The sequence below is a fragment of the Hemiscyllium ocellatum genome, chromosome 14, assembly GCF_020745735.1.
Source record: "Hemiscyllium ocellatum isolate sHemOce1 chromosome 14, sHemOce1.pat.X.cur, whole genome shotgun sequence".
NCBI lineage: Eukaryota > Metazoa > Chordata > Chondrichthyes > Orectolobiformes > Hemiscylliidae > Hemiscyllium > Hemiscyllium ocellatum.
In genome coordinates, this window is record NC_083414.1 from 70937603 (window position 1) to 70950317 (window position 12715).

Here is a 12715-nt window from a genome sequence, read left to right on the forward strand (position 1 = left end):
GAGAACGAGGGTAGGTCCGATCAAGGACAGTAGTGGGAGACTGTGTATTGAATCGGAAGAGATAGGAGAGGTCTTGAATGAGTACTTTTCTTCAGTATTTACAAATGAGAGGGACCATATTGTTGAAAAGGAGAGTATGAAACGGACTGGTAAGCTAGAGGAGATACTTGTTAGGAAGGAAGATGTGTTGGGCATTTTGAGGATTGACAAGTTCCCTGGGCCTGACAGGATATATCCTAGGATTATGTGGGAAGAGAGGAAATTGCAGAACCGTTGGCAATGATCTCTTTGTCTTCACTGTCAACGGGGGTAGTGCCAGGGGACTGGAGAGTGGCGAATGTTGTGCCCCTGTTCAAAAAAGGGAATAGGTATAACCCTGGGAATTACAGGCCAGTTTGTCTTACTTTGGTGGTAGGCAAAGTAATGGAAAGGGTACTGAGGGACAGGATTTATGAGTATCTGGAAAGACACTGCTTGATTAGGGACAGCCAGCACAGATTTGTGAGGGGTAGGTCTTGCCTTACAAGTCTTATTGAATTCTTTGAGGAGGTGACCAAGCATGTGGATGAGGGTAGAGCAGTGGATGTAGTGTACATGGATTTTAGAAAGGCATTTGATAAGGTTCCCCATGGTAGGCTTATGCGGAAAGTCAGGATGCATGGGATAGTGGAAAATTTGGCCAGTTGGATAGAGAACTGGCTAACCGGTCGAAGTCAGAGAGTGGTGGTAAATGGTAAATATTCAGCCTGGAGCCCAGTTACAAGTGGAGTTCCGCAGGGATCAATTCTGGGTCCTCTGCTGTTTGTAATTTTTATTAATGACTTGGAAGACGGAGTCGAAGTGTGGGTCAGTAAATTTGAAGACGATACGAAGATTGGTGGAGTTGTGGATAGTGAGGAGGGCTGTTGTCGGCTGCAAAGGGACTTAGATATGATGCAGAGTTGGGCTGAGGAGTGGCAGGTGGAGTTCAACCCTGTCAAGCGTGAGGTTGTCCATTTTGGAAGGACAAATAAGAATGCGGAATACAGGGTTAACGGTAGGATTCTTAGTAAGGTGGAGGAGCAGAGGGATCTTGGGGTCTATGTTCATAGATCTTTGAAAGTTGCCACTCAGGTGGATAGAGCTTGTAAGAAGGCCTATGGTGTATCAGCGTTCATTAGCAGAGGGTTGAATTCAAGAGTCGTGAGGTGATGTTGCAGCTGTATAGGACCTTGGTAAGGCCACATTTGGAGTACTGTGTGCAGTTCTGGTCGCCTCATTTTAGGAACGATGTGGAAGCTTTGGAGAGGGTGCAGAGGAGATTTACCAGGATGTTGCCTGGAATGGAGAATAGGTCGTATGAGGATAGGTTGAGAGTGCTCAGCCTTTTCTCATTGGAACGGAGAAGGGTGAGGGGTGACTTGATAGAGGTTTATAAGATGATCAGGAGAATAGATAGAGTAAACAGTCAGAGACTTTTCCCCCGGGTACAACAGAGTGTTACAAGGGGACATAAATTTAAGGTAAAGGGTGGAAGGTATTGGGGGGGGGGGGTGGGGGGGGAGATGTCAGGGGTAGGTTCTTTACCCAGAGAGTGGTGGGGACATGGAATGCGCTGCCTGTGGGAGTGACAGAGTCAGAATCATTGGTGACCTTTAAGCGCAATTGGATAAGCACATGGATAGGTGCTTAAGCTAGGACAAATGTTTGGCACTACATCATGGGCCGAAGGGCCTGTTCTGTGCTGTATTGTTCTATGTTCTATGTTTGTGCTATCTACAAGCCAGCTTTCAACCTCCCTAGCTGATTGCAGTCAGTCTTTTCCCCATACCGTAATCATTGACCTCTGCAAGAGCCAACCTCAGATATAACCTTGGCCCTAAACCTCAACACCTGTCTCTAACCTGTGATCACCTCTCCCCAGTCTTCATTCCTGATGATGATTTGGAAATGCCGGTGTTGGACTGGGGTGTACAAAGTTAAAAAGCACACAACACCAGGTTATAGTCCAACAGGTTTAATTGGAAGCACACTGTCGCTCCGAAAGCTAGTGTGCTTCCAATTAAACCTGTTGGACTGAAAGCTGTCTCTGCAGTCCTCGATCTTCACCTCCACTCCCCTCTCCCACATGCCCTGTTGGCTCACTCTGCTGTTCCAACTCCTGCCCACACACACTTAGTTGTGACTGCAGCCCACAATTACCTCTACTCCCTTCCCATCCTTAGCACTGATCTCTAAACCGCAATCACAACTAATCCCTCCACCCCTCAAGCTTGTCTCCCTGCCAGACTAATGGCTGCAAACTCCTGACGCAGTCAGTTCTACTGGCTGCTTTGCAAAAGTGCAAATAAAAATCTCTGGTGAGGTCCCAGCATTGATTTGCCAGGAATACTGCAATCCCGTCTTTGTCAAATTTACCCAATGCCCCTCGCTCCAGCAAATATCTGAGCCATTCACTCAGTTTCTCCCTCCACAGATGCTGACAGCAGTTTTGTTTTCCTTTTATCACCTAAAACAAGTTTATCTGGTTATCTGTCTCCTTGCTGGAATGTTACTGTGTGCAAATTAGGTATTGCCTTTCCTAGGAGAAAGTGAGGACTGCGGATGCTGGAGAGAGTCGGAGTCAAAAGGTGGGTGCTGCAAGAGCACAGCAGGTCAGGCAGGATCCGAGGAGCAGGAGATTCGAAGTTTTGGGCATAAGCCCTTCATCAGGAATTTACATTCCTGATGATGATTTGGAGATGGACTGGGGTGTACAAAGTTAAAAAGCACACAACACCAGGTTATAGTCCAACAGGTTTAATTGGAAGCACACTCGTCGCTCCGAAAGCTAGTGTGCTTCCAATTAAACCTGTTGGACTATAACCTGGTGTTGTGTGCTTTTTGACTTTATTCCTGATGACATTCCTCATAATGGGCTTATGCCCAAAACTACGACTCTCCTGCTCCTTGGGTGCTGCCTGAGCTGCGTGCTTTTCCAGTGCCCCACTCCTTTGCCTTTCCTATATCAACAATAATAACCTCACAGCAGGCTTTAATTGATGTTAAGTGTTTTGGGACATTCTGTGGATGTGGAAGGTGTTACGTAAGTTCACTTCTGTTAAACACAAATGTGGTCTTCAACCACATGCTTTTATGCTCTAGAGTTTAGAAGAATGGGTATCTTGCAACATTTTTACACGATTAGGCAGGGGCAGTGCTTCCCCTAGCTAGGAGCACAGCAGAGCAGGCTGATGGGACTGAATAGCCTCCTCCTGTGCATATGCTCCTGATTCTGAGAACCAGAATGAGATAAAATACCTCTGGAAAACCTGCCCCCATTTGGCCATCTGAAAGTATTGAACCCCACTTCGACAGTAAGTTCAGATTGACGAGAAGAAATAATAGACTGAGGCTGAGTCCTACTCTTCAGTTTCTCTAATATTAATCATATCTAAAAAGTAATTCACCTAATACCTTAAGTTACAACCTCTGGTGTAACATTTCAGGAAGTAACTAATCAGTTCTCTGCTGATTTAAAATTGTAAACTAAATTGACGGGTTATTAAAAGAAAAACAGATATGAATTTCAGCCCGCAAACATATTATTGCGAGTAAATATTACGTGATACCAAAAATCCAATCTACACCAAACACAGAGATACTATCACACTATTATCCCACAGGCAGGCTGTGCTTATCTTCAGTGCGACCAGATAGTAACTTTTCACATAGAACTGCTACGTCAAAGATCCTTGAGTTGCTCTGGCCAATTGTGTATTTTCCGCAGCTGATTACACTAACATCATGGTCTTACAGAAGTCATTGCTGAGGCTGGACACATATCCCCTCACTGAAGCTTCTTCCCCTGATGATTCCTTCCACATGGCTCTCCTCAAACCATCACAGTGACAGTGTAGCATTAACAACAAACCAAACCTTCACCGGTCTCCCTACTCTTCTATGCCAACACCAAACCAAACCATTGCCTGTTCCCCCTACTCCTCTGATATCCCAAAACCAAACCAAACCTTCGCCTGTGCCCCATCTCCTCTGATATCCCAACACCAAACCAAACCTTCGCCCGACCCCGATCTCCTGATATCCCAACACCAAACAAAACGTTCACCTGTCCCCCTTACTCCTGATATCCCAACACCAAACCAAACCATCGCCTGTCCCCCAACTCCTCTGATATCCCAAAACCAAATCAAACCTTTGCCTGTCCCCCTACTCCTCTAATATCCCAATACCGAACCAAACTTTCACTCATCCCCCACTCCTTTGATATCCCAACAACAAATCTTCGCCTATGCCCCTACTCTCTGATATCCCAACAACAAACCAAACCTTCGCCTGTCCCCCGTCTCCTGATATCCCAACACCAAACAAAACGTTCGCCTGTCCCCCATACTCCTGACATCCCAACACCAAACCAAACCATCGCCTGTTCCCCCTACTCCTCTGATATCCCAACACCAAACCAAACCTTCGCCTGTTCCCCCTACTCCTCTGATATCCCAACACCAAACCAAACCTTCGCCTGTGCCCTACTCCTCTGATATCCCAACAAACCAAACATTTGCCTGCCCCCATCTCCTGATATTCCCAACACCAAACAAAATCTTTGCTTGTCCCCCAATTCTGACATCCTAACACCAAACCAAACCTTCGCCTGTTCCCCAACTCCTCTGATATCCCAACACCAAACCAAACCTTTGCCAGTCCCCCTACTCCTCTGATATCCCAACACCAAACCAAACCTTCGCCTGTTCCCCCTACTCCTCTGATATCCCAACACCAAACCAAACCTTCGCCTGTGCCCTACTCCTCTGATATCCCAACAAACCAAACATTTGCCTGCCCCCATCTCCTGATATTCCCAACACCAAACAAAATCTTTGCTTGTCCCCCAATTCTGACATCCTAACACCAAACCAAACCTTCGCCTGTTCCCCAACTCCTCTGATATCCCAACACCAAACCAAACCTTCGCCTGTTCCCCCTACTCCTCTGATATCCCAACACCAAACCAAACCTTCGCCTGTTCCCCCTACTCCTCTGATATCCCAACACCAAACCAAACCTTCGCCTGTTCCCCAACTCCTCTGATATCCCAACACCAAACCAAATCTTCGCCTGTTCCCCCTACTCCTCTGATATCCCAACACCAAACCAAACCTTCGCCTGTGCGCCATCTCCTCTGATATCCCAACACCAAACCAAACCTTCGTCTGTCCCCATCTCCTCTGATATCCCGAAACCAAACCTTCGTCCGTCACCACCTCCTTTGATATCCCAAATCCAAACCAAACCTTCGCCTGTGCCCTACTCCTCTGATATCCCAACAAACCAAACCTTTGCCTGCCCCCATCTCCTGATATTCCCAACACCAAACAAAATCTTCGCTTGTCCCCCAATCCTGACATCCTAACACCAAACCAAACCTTCGCCTGTTCCCCAACTCCTCTGATATCCCAACACCAAACCAAACCTTCGCCTGTGCGCCATCTCCTCTGATATCCCAAATCCAAACCAAACCTTCGCCTGTGCCCTACTCCTCTGATATCCCAACAAACCAAACCTTTGCCTGCCCCCATCTCCTCTGATATTCCCAACACCAAACAAAATCTTTGCTTGTCCCCCTAATCCTGACATCCTAACACCAAACCAAACCTTCACCTGTCCCCCTACTCCTCTGATATCCCAACACCAAACCAAACCTTCGTCTGTCCCCATCTCCTCTGATATCCCGAAACCAAACCTTTGTCCGTCACCACCTCCTTTGATATCCCAAATCCAAACCAAACCTTCGCCTATGCCCCTATTCCTCTGATATCCCAACAGCAAGCAAACCTTCATCTTCCCCCTACTCCTCTGATATCCCTTGACATCTCACCTTGTGCTAACCCTTTTGTTCTCAATTAAAGTCATTTTCTCTACCATCCACTCAAGTACACATGAAGTATCTCACTATGATATCTTCACTGACTTCCTCTCTCAGCGTTTGCACTAGCTTAACTTCTTACCCTCAATATTTTTTTCCTTGCTGGGTCTCTCCTCCGAATTCAATATCTTTCTAACTTCCTCTAGATCACTACCCTCATATAAACCTCTGTTTACTCCCAGCCTTTCGGCCTCACTAGCTCCACATAAGGGGCGTTTGTTTTGTAAACAAAGGTTGAGACTAACTGCTTGGCTGCCTCTGCCTTCCATTTGGCCCAAACTTCCTTGTTCTTTCCTACTGTCCTGCTTGAAACTCACATCTTTTTCGGTTTCACCTCCCATTTTGCCATGCGCTCTCGAAGCTCAATCTTATTCATGAGATACATATTCTGCTCCCTCAATCCTATTTTCACTAAATTGTTCACCTTTCCATGTTCGATGATGTGTTAATGGTTCTCTCTCCTCAGGTACTCTTTGTACTCTTTCAAATCTGCTGTCATCATGTGTTGTCACCTACTAAAACCAAGCACATCTTTCCCAAAATATCCGACTTACCACAATATCAAGATTGTTTTTACTGAAGTCAACCTGACAAACCACATGGCTGTGGTCACGGTAAACTATCCCTATACATCACTCCTATCCTATCTGACGTCTTCGACCACTCTCCAGCTGGGTGGAATTGTTCTCCCCCGCTTTCTATCAAACTGCAACCAGAGAATTGTCTGCAGTGGTTTCCCTTTCCATTTACCACACTGGAAACCCTAAATTTTATCCTTGTCCTGCTTCTATTCCTCATCACTCAGCTGTTTGCACTCAGCTCTACTTCAGCTTTATTGTGCTTGATCCCTCAACAGTCCCACTGCTTGGTCCACACCCAGTACTGAATGAATAGAAATCTCTTCCAATAAAACACTGGTAAGATCAAAGCTATTGCCTTCAGAGACCATTACAGTCTCATTGCCTGGCTATTGTTCTTATACCCCTTAATGCCATGTGTCTGAAGCTAAGCCAGGCTATTCACAATAAAAGGCAAAAGAACTGCAGATGCTGTATATCAGAAACAAAAACAGAAATTGCTAGAGAAGCTCAGCAGGTCTGGCAGCACCTGGGAAGAGAGATCAGAATTTACGTTTGGTTCTGGTGACCCTTCCTCGGATCCTCTCACAGGCCATTCACAAACTTGGTGTTCTAGCGAACCCTGAAATGAACCTCTGCTCCATCACCAAGATTGCCTATTTCCACATCCGTAACATTGCTGCACCACAATCCTAGCTTAGCTGCTGAAACCTTTATCTATGCTGCTACCTCTGGGTTTGTTTATTCCAATTCCTTCATATAAAATAAAGCCAAGAATCACAGATGCTGGAAATTTGAAAGAAAAACCAAAATTGCTGGAGAAATTCTGCAGGTCTGGCAGCATCCGTGGAGAGTTACCACTTCGGATCCGGTGAGCTTTTACCAGAACAATGGAATATATTGTAAATAAGTTTATATATGTTGCAAGTAATTGTGCTGTCAGCACTGATCCCCACTAGATATAGGTTGCCATCATGTTACCTGCAACGAGTAGTGTGCCACACAGTCCTGTGTGAGAGCAGAAAGAATAAAAGAGCTGAAAACTATTTAAACGGGAAAGACTGCACAAAACTGCAGGACAGAGGGATGGGTAGGTCCTAGAACATAAAGTTAGCATTTAAGTTCAGTGGGTAATAGGGAAGGCAAATGGAATGTTGGCCTTTATTTAAAAGGGAATGGGGTATAAAAGTAGGGAGGTCTTGTTCAAACTACACAAGATACTATTTGTGTTACAGCTTGAATAGTGTGAATGTTTTTGGTCCGCCTCACTAAGGTAAGATATCTTGGCATCGGAGGCAATCCAGAGGAGGTTCATGGGTTGATTCTGGAAGGATTTTCTTATCAGGAGAAGTTGAATATGTGGGCTTGTATTTAGTAGATTTTAAGAGAATGGGAGATCTGTTTTCAAATATATAACATTCTTCAGGGTTTTGGACAGGTAGATGCTGAGAGGTTGTTTCCCCTTGTGGAAGAGTGCATAATTTCAAAGTAAGAAGTCACCCATTTAAGACAGATCACTTCGAGGGTTGTGAATCAGTGGCATTGTTACTTCACAGGTCTTTACAGACTGGGGAACTGATTAAATGGACACATTTATTCAGTAAGGCAAGCAAGGGTAATGAAGAAAAGGCAGGCCAGGTCAGCTATGACCATATTGAATGGTGCAGTGGACTCAACGGACCAAGTGTCCTACTTCTGTTCCTATATCTTATAACCCTAACACACTGAGCAGATAATTTATCTTTGAATATATGCTATATATTCTGCATGCTGTTTTCTGACCCCTCCCTCCTTGACACAGGGTAGAGGAGCAGACAGTGACCCTCAGCCCTTCTCCAGCATTTTAAGTATTCTGATTTTGTACCTTGGTCACAACCTCCCAAATTATTCCCACAATACACGAATGCCTTGGACTTGCAATTTTGTCTCCAAGGCTTTGGAGAAGGTGTGCACATTCAATAGAATACAGGAGAGTGCCACGTAGCCCACTGTTTGTCCTTTGGAGGAGCTACCTAATTTGTCCCATTTCGCCTACTATTTTTCCAGTTGTCCTGCAAACTGCTGGTAAACACAACCTGTGTATCTCAATTTAGAATGGAAGAGGTGCCAATACAGGAAAGTCCTGAACATCAGGTGCTGACAGACAAAGCTGCTTGGATGACCTGCAGCAATTTCAGCTCCACTGCACTGATTTCACAGCTGCCTGGGGAACTGCTCATAACTAGAAATAATGTTTTCACATCTCTCCTGTTGGGAAGAAAATGCGCACATCACCTTTTTATTCTTTTTCGTTTTAATCCAGTCCTTCCACTGAAAGGAAGAACTTGCATTTTTAAGGACCCTGACATGACCTCATAAAATATCAAGATGCTTTACTGCCAATGGTGGACTTTCAGTGTAGTCATTGTTCCAATGCTGGAAATACAACAACCAATTTGCACATAACCACCGTCGTTTGCTCATGCCTGAAACGCCGATTCTCCTACTCCTTGGATGCTGCCTGACCTGCTGCACTTTTCCAGCAACACATTTTGAGCTCTGATCTCCAGCATCTGCAGTCCTCACTTCCTGCACGTAACCACCAACAGGATGAGATAAATATCCAAATTATTCATTTCGTAACTGAAGTTTAAGAGATTAATACTAGTCACAATCTTGTTAGAAATCCATTACTCTTCTTTAATTAGTCACATTTTACCCAAATGGAGCCTTGGTTTAACCTAATCTCTGACAGAAGTACCTGACAACATAGCTCTCCCTTGTAACTGCAGTTGGAGTGTCAGGCTACATTCTCAAGGGTTTAGATGTTCAGATAAATTAAAATGCTCAAACAATATTCAGGCTCTTAGACAATCACTGCTTAACTGTTGGTACATAATATTCAAAAGCAGTGTTCACAATAAAATGGTTTTCGTTTCCTTTGCACAGTATTCTCTCAGAGAGAGCATCCTCTGAAAATTGGTTCAATGGTTTATGTATATTGGAACTAGCTGTGCAAATTCATGTCAGTCTTTCGCACATTCTATTTGTTTTTGTGAAAACTCCCTCTCTCTGTTACAGATTCCAATCTTGTAATGCTCCTCCATTTAATACTAAAGACTGGACCGTTATACTGTAACCTTGTTAGATACATCTCCATGCAGCATTACAATTGCCCCTTGCACAAACAGCATGTAACTTAGCACTCCTGAGGGCAAGAAGAGTCAGACCTGCAAGTCAATATGTATGTGGGGCTGCAGATATGCAGATGTTGAAGCTTGGGCTTTCACTTACTTTCCTGAGGGAGAGAGGAATTGGGCCTGTGTTTTTAGAGGAGTGCACCAATGGTACAGGAGTGAAAAACAATGCAAAAGCAGTAATAATCAAGGGGTCTTTAGTTAAAGGATATATGGGCATTTCTGCAGCTGTTAACATGACTCTAGGATGATTTGCTGCATCCCTGGTGCTAGAGTTAAGGATGACTGCAGGACATTCTTTTGGGGGAGGGTGAGTAGCCAGAGTTCATGGTCCACATTGGCACCCACGACATAGGCAGGAAGGGGATGTGATCCTGGAATTGAAACTCATGAAGCTCGGTAGAAAATTAGCAAGCAGGATTGTAAAAGCAGTTAACTCCAGATTACTCCCAGTGTTACATATAAGTCAGTCTTTTCTTAATTAGCAACAAGCTCACTAGTGATCTAATCAGCATCAAAGGTGGGAGATAAACAGCCCATGAATGTAAAAAGAGTGAGCAACTGGAAAGCAATTCCAAGTGGTGAAAATGAGCATGCTATCAGGGACGCCCTTTTGTGGTGGCTATTACTTATTTCGGTGCTGGTGCTGAGATTTCTAGTGGGACTGGGCAAGATCTGGCATTGTTGCCAGGACTAGGTGATGGGCTCTCTGCTGGGTGAGAAGGAAACTCGAACTGAAAGTGGGAAGAAGCAGGCTGCAAGAAGGGGAAGGGGCGGTGCTGAGAGGAAGAGGTGTCAACAAGGTTGGAAGGGGAGAAGGAGGCTGCAAGTGGTGATGGGCAACAAGGAGGCTGCAAGGGAAAAATGTACAGAGAATCCCACTGTAAATGGACACTACGTCGATTATGAATTTTAAATCTGAAACACAGGAAAAAAGAGTAGTAAATAATTGGGTTAAATCCTTTTAGCTTAGTTCATGTGCAATGGGAATGCTTCAGCTGTGACCCACCAGTCTGCGTTATGTTGATGCATTTAGGCCTATGTAGCTATTCCAAAAGCAAACCCTTGCTGTTGCCTTGAGAAATGTAGAAACGTGGTGTGTATGTTTACTCTGTGTATACTGATTCAAATTTACTGCAACACAGTTCATTATTGAGAACATAGATGAATTTCTGAAACTCTGCTTCTGTGAATGTCTAAGTCCCCATATGGTAATATAAATTTGGAAATGACTGTTACGACATGATTGCATCACCTAATACATGAGGTAGTTCAAATGAAAAAGGAGCTCCAAAAGCAAAAGCTGACCCCAAAAATCTAAAAGTTGCCCTCAAGAATTTGACCCGGATATAGAAGCACTTCAGAAAATACAAAAATAATTTGCAAAGTTTTGATATTGGAACTTCAGAGAAATATAGAGAAGACTGAACAGACTGGACCTCCTTCCTCTTTAATGTTATGAAGCATTTCAATAGTTTAAGCATAAGGTAGGCCAAAACTAGGAGACATAAATCAACATAGTTAACAGCAAACCCAATGAGCAATTCAGGAGGATAAAAGAAAAATACAGCAGGTGCTAGAAATCTGAGACAAACACAGAGAATGCTGGTGAAATGCAGCAGAGTTGGCAGCATCTGTGGACAGAGCAACAGGGAGAGTTAGCATTTCGAGTCTGGTGTGAATCTTCTTCAGAATTCAGGAGAGTGGTGAGCATGTGAAGCTTACTAAACACACAGAATGGTTACAGTTCAGAAGGGAGCCAAGACCATGAGGAGGAAGAAATAGTAGAAACCATCATTAGGTTTAGAAGAATTAAACAGAGTGAGACATATACCGGCTTGGTGAAACGGTCTCCTTCGGTGCATGACTAAAGTCAAAGGTAAAACTCATTATTGTCAGGTGTGGTACCAGTAAAGTGTTTACAGTATGCTCAGCACAAATTGGTATCATGGTCCTGTATTCTCTTTAACCAGGAGAAACAGACCTTGAAATAAAGTGCACCTGGAAAGCTTGTGTAAAAAAGGTTTTCTTTTAAATAGAAGGCCCTTTAAGGTTAAAGGCATCAGGTATCAGCTATGATTCAATGACAACATTCTAACCTCCAAGCTATAAAGTTCAAGTCCCACTCCAGAGACTTGGAGACACAATCCAGGCTGACACTTCAGTGAAATAGAGGGACTGCTGCACAGTCTGAGGTGGCATCTTTCAGATGAACTGGGGTCACAACTACATTCTCAGGTGGACCCAAAAGAATCCATGACAATATTTGAAAACCCTCCTGGTGAATATTTACACCTCAACCAACACCTGAAACAGATCAATTTGTCGGTTATTTTATTTAAAATAGTAAACACACGTTTGTCAATAAATGCAAGCCTTTCTTTCTTTAGCATCTATTCTTACAGCTGTGTCCTTACAAAGCAACATAATATACCCCTGGGATGTCAAACCAATCAGTTAAATTATGATAACTTAATCATACAGGAGGCGGCCACTAGCCAATCATGTCTGCACAAACTCTTTCAAAGAACTATGCAGTCAGTCTCATACTACCTGCAAATTTTAATGTTCTACTCAATTTCCTTTTGAAAATCACTTCTGAAGCTACTTCCAACATCCTTTCATGCAGTGGATTCCGGTCAGGACTTGCTATGTAAAAGAAATCCTGAAGATCGTTTGCTGATTATCCTATTATGGCAGCATGGTGGCTCAGTGGTTAGCACTGCTGCCTCATAGCTCCAGGGACCCGGGTTCGATTCCAGCCTCAGCTGACTGACTCTGTGGAGTTTGCACATTCTCCCCGTGTCTGTGTGCATTTCCTCTGGGTGCGCCAGCTTCCTCCCACAGTTCAAAGATGTGCAGGTCAGTTGAATTGGCTATGCCAAATTGCCCATAGCTTTCAGGGATGTGAAAGATAGATGTATTAGTTCTGGAAAATGTAAAGTAATGGGGTAGGGGAATGGGTCTAAGTGGGATACTCTTCAGAGGGTCAGTATGGACATGTTGGGCCGAAGGGCCTGTTTCCACACTGTAGGGATTCTGTCCTATTCTAAATC

At 44.2% G+C, this 12715-nt stretch overlaps 1 protein-coding gene across 1 annotated transcript in view; it reads right to left on the reverse strand.

The window, feature by feature from the left end:
* LOC132822416 (E3 ubiquitin-protein ligase RNF123) overlaps positions 1-12715 on the reverse strand; it is a 379484-nt gene that overhangs the window by 29453 nt on the left and 337316 nt on the right. The window lies entirely within an intron of this gene.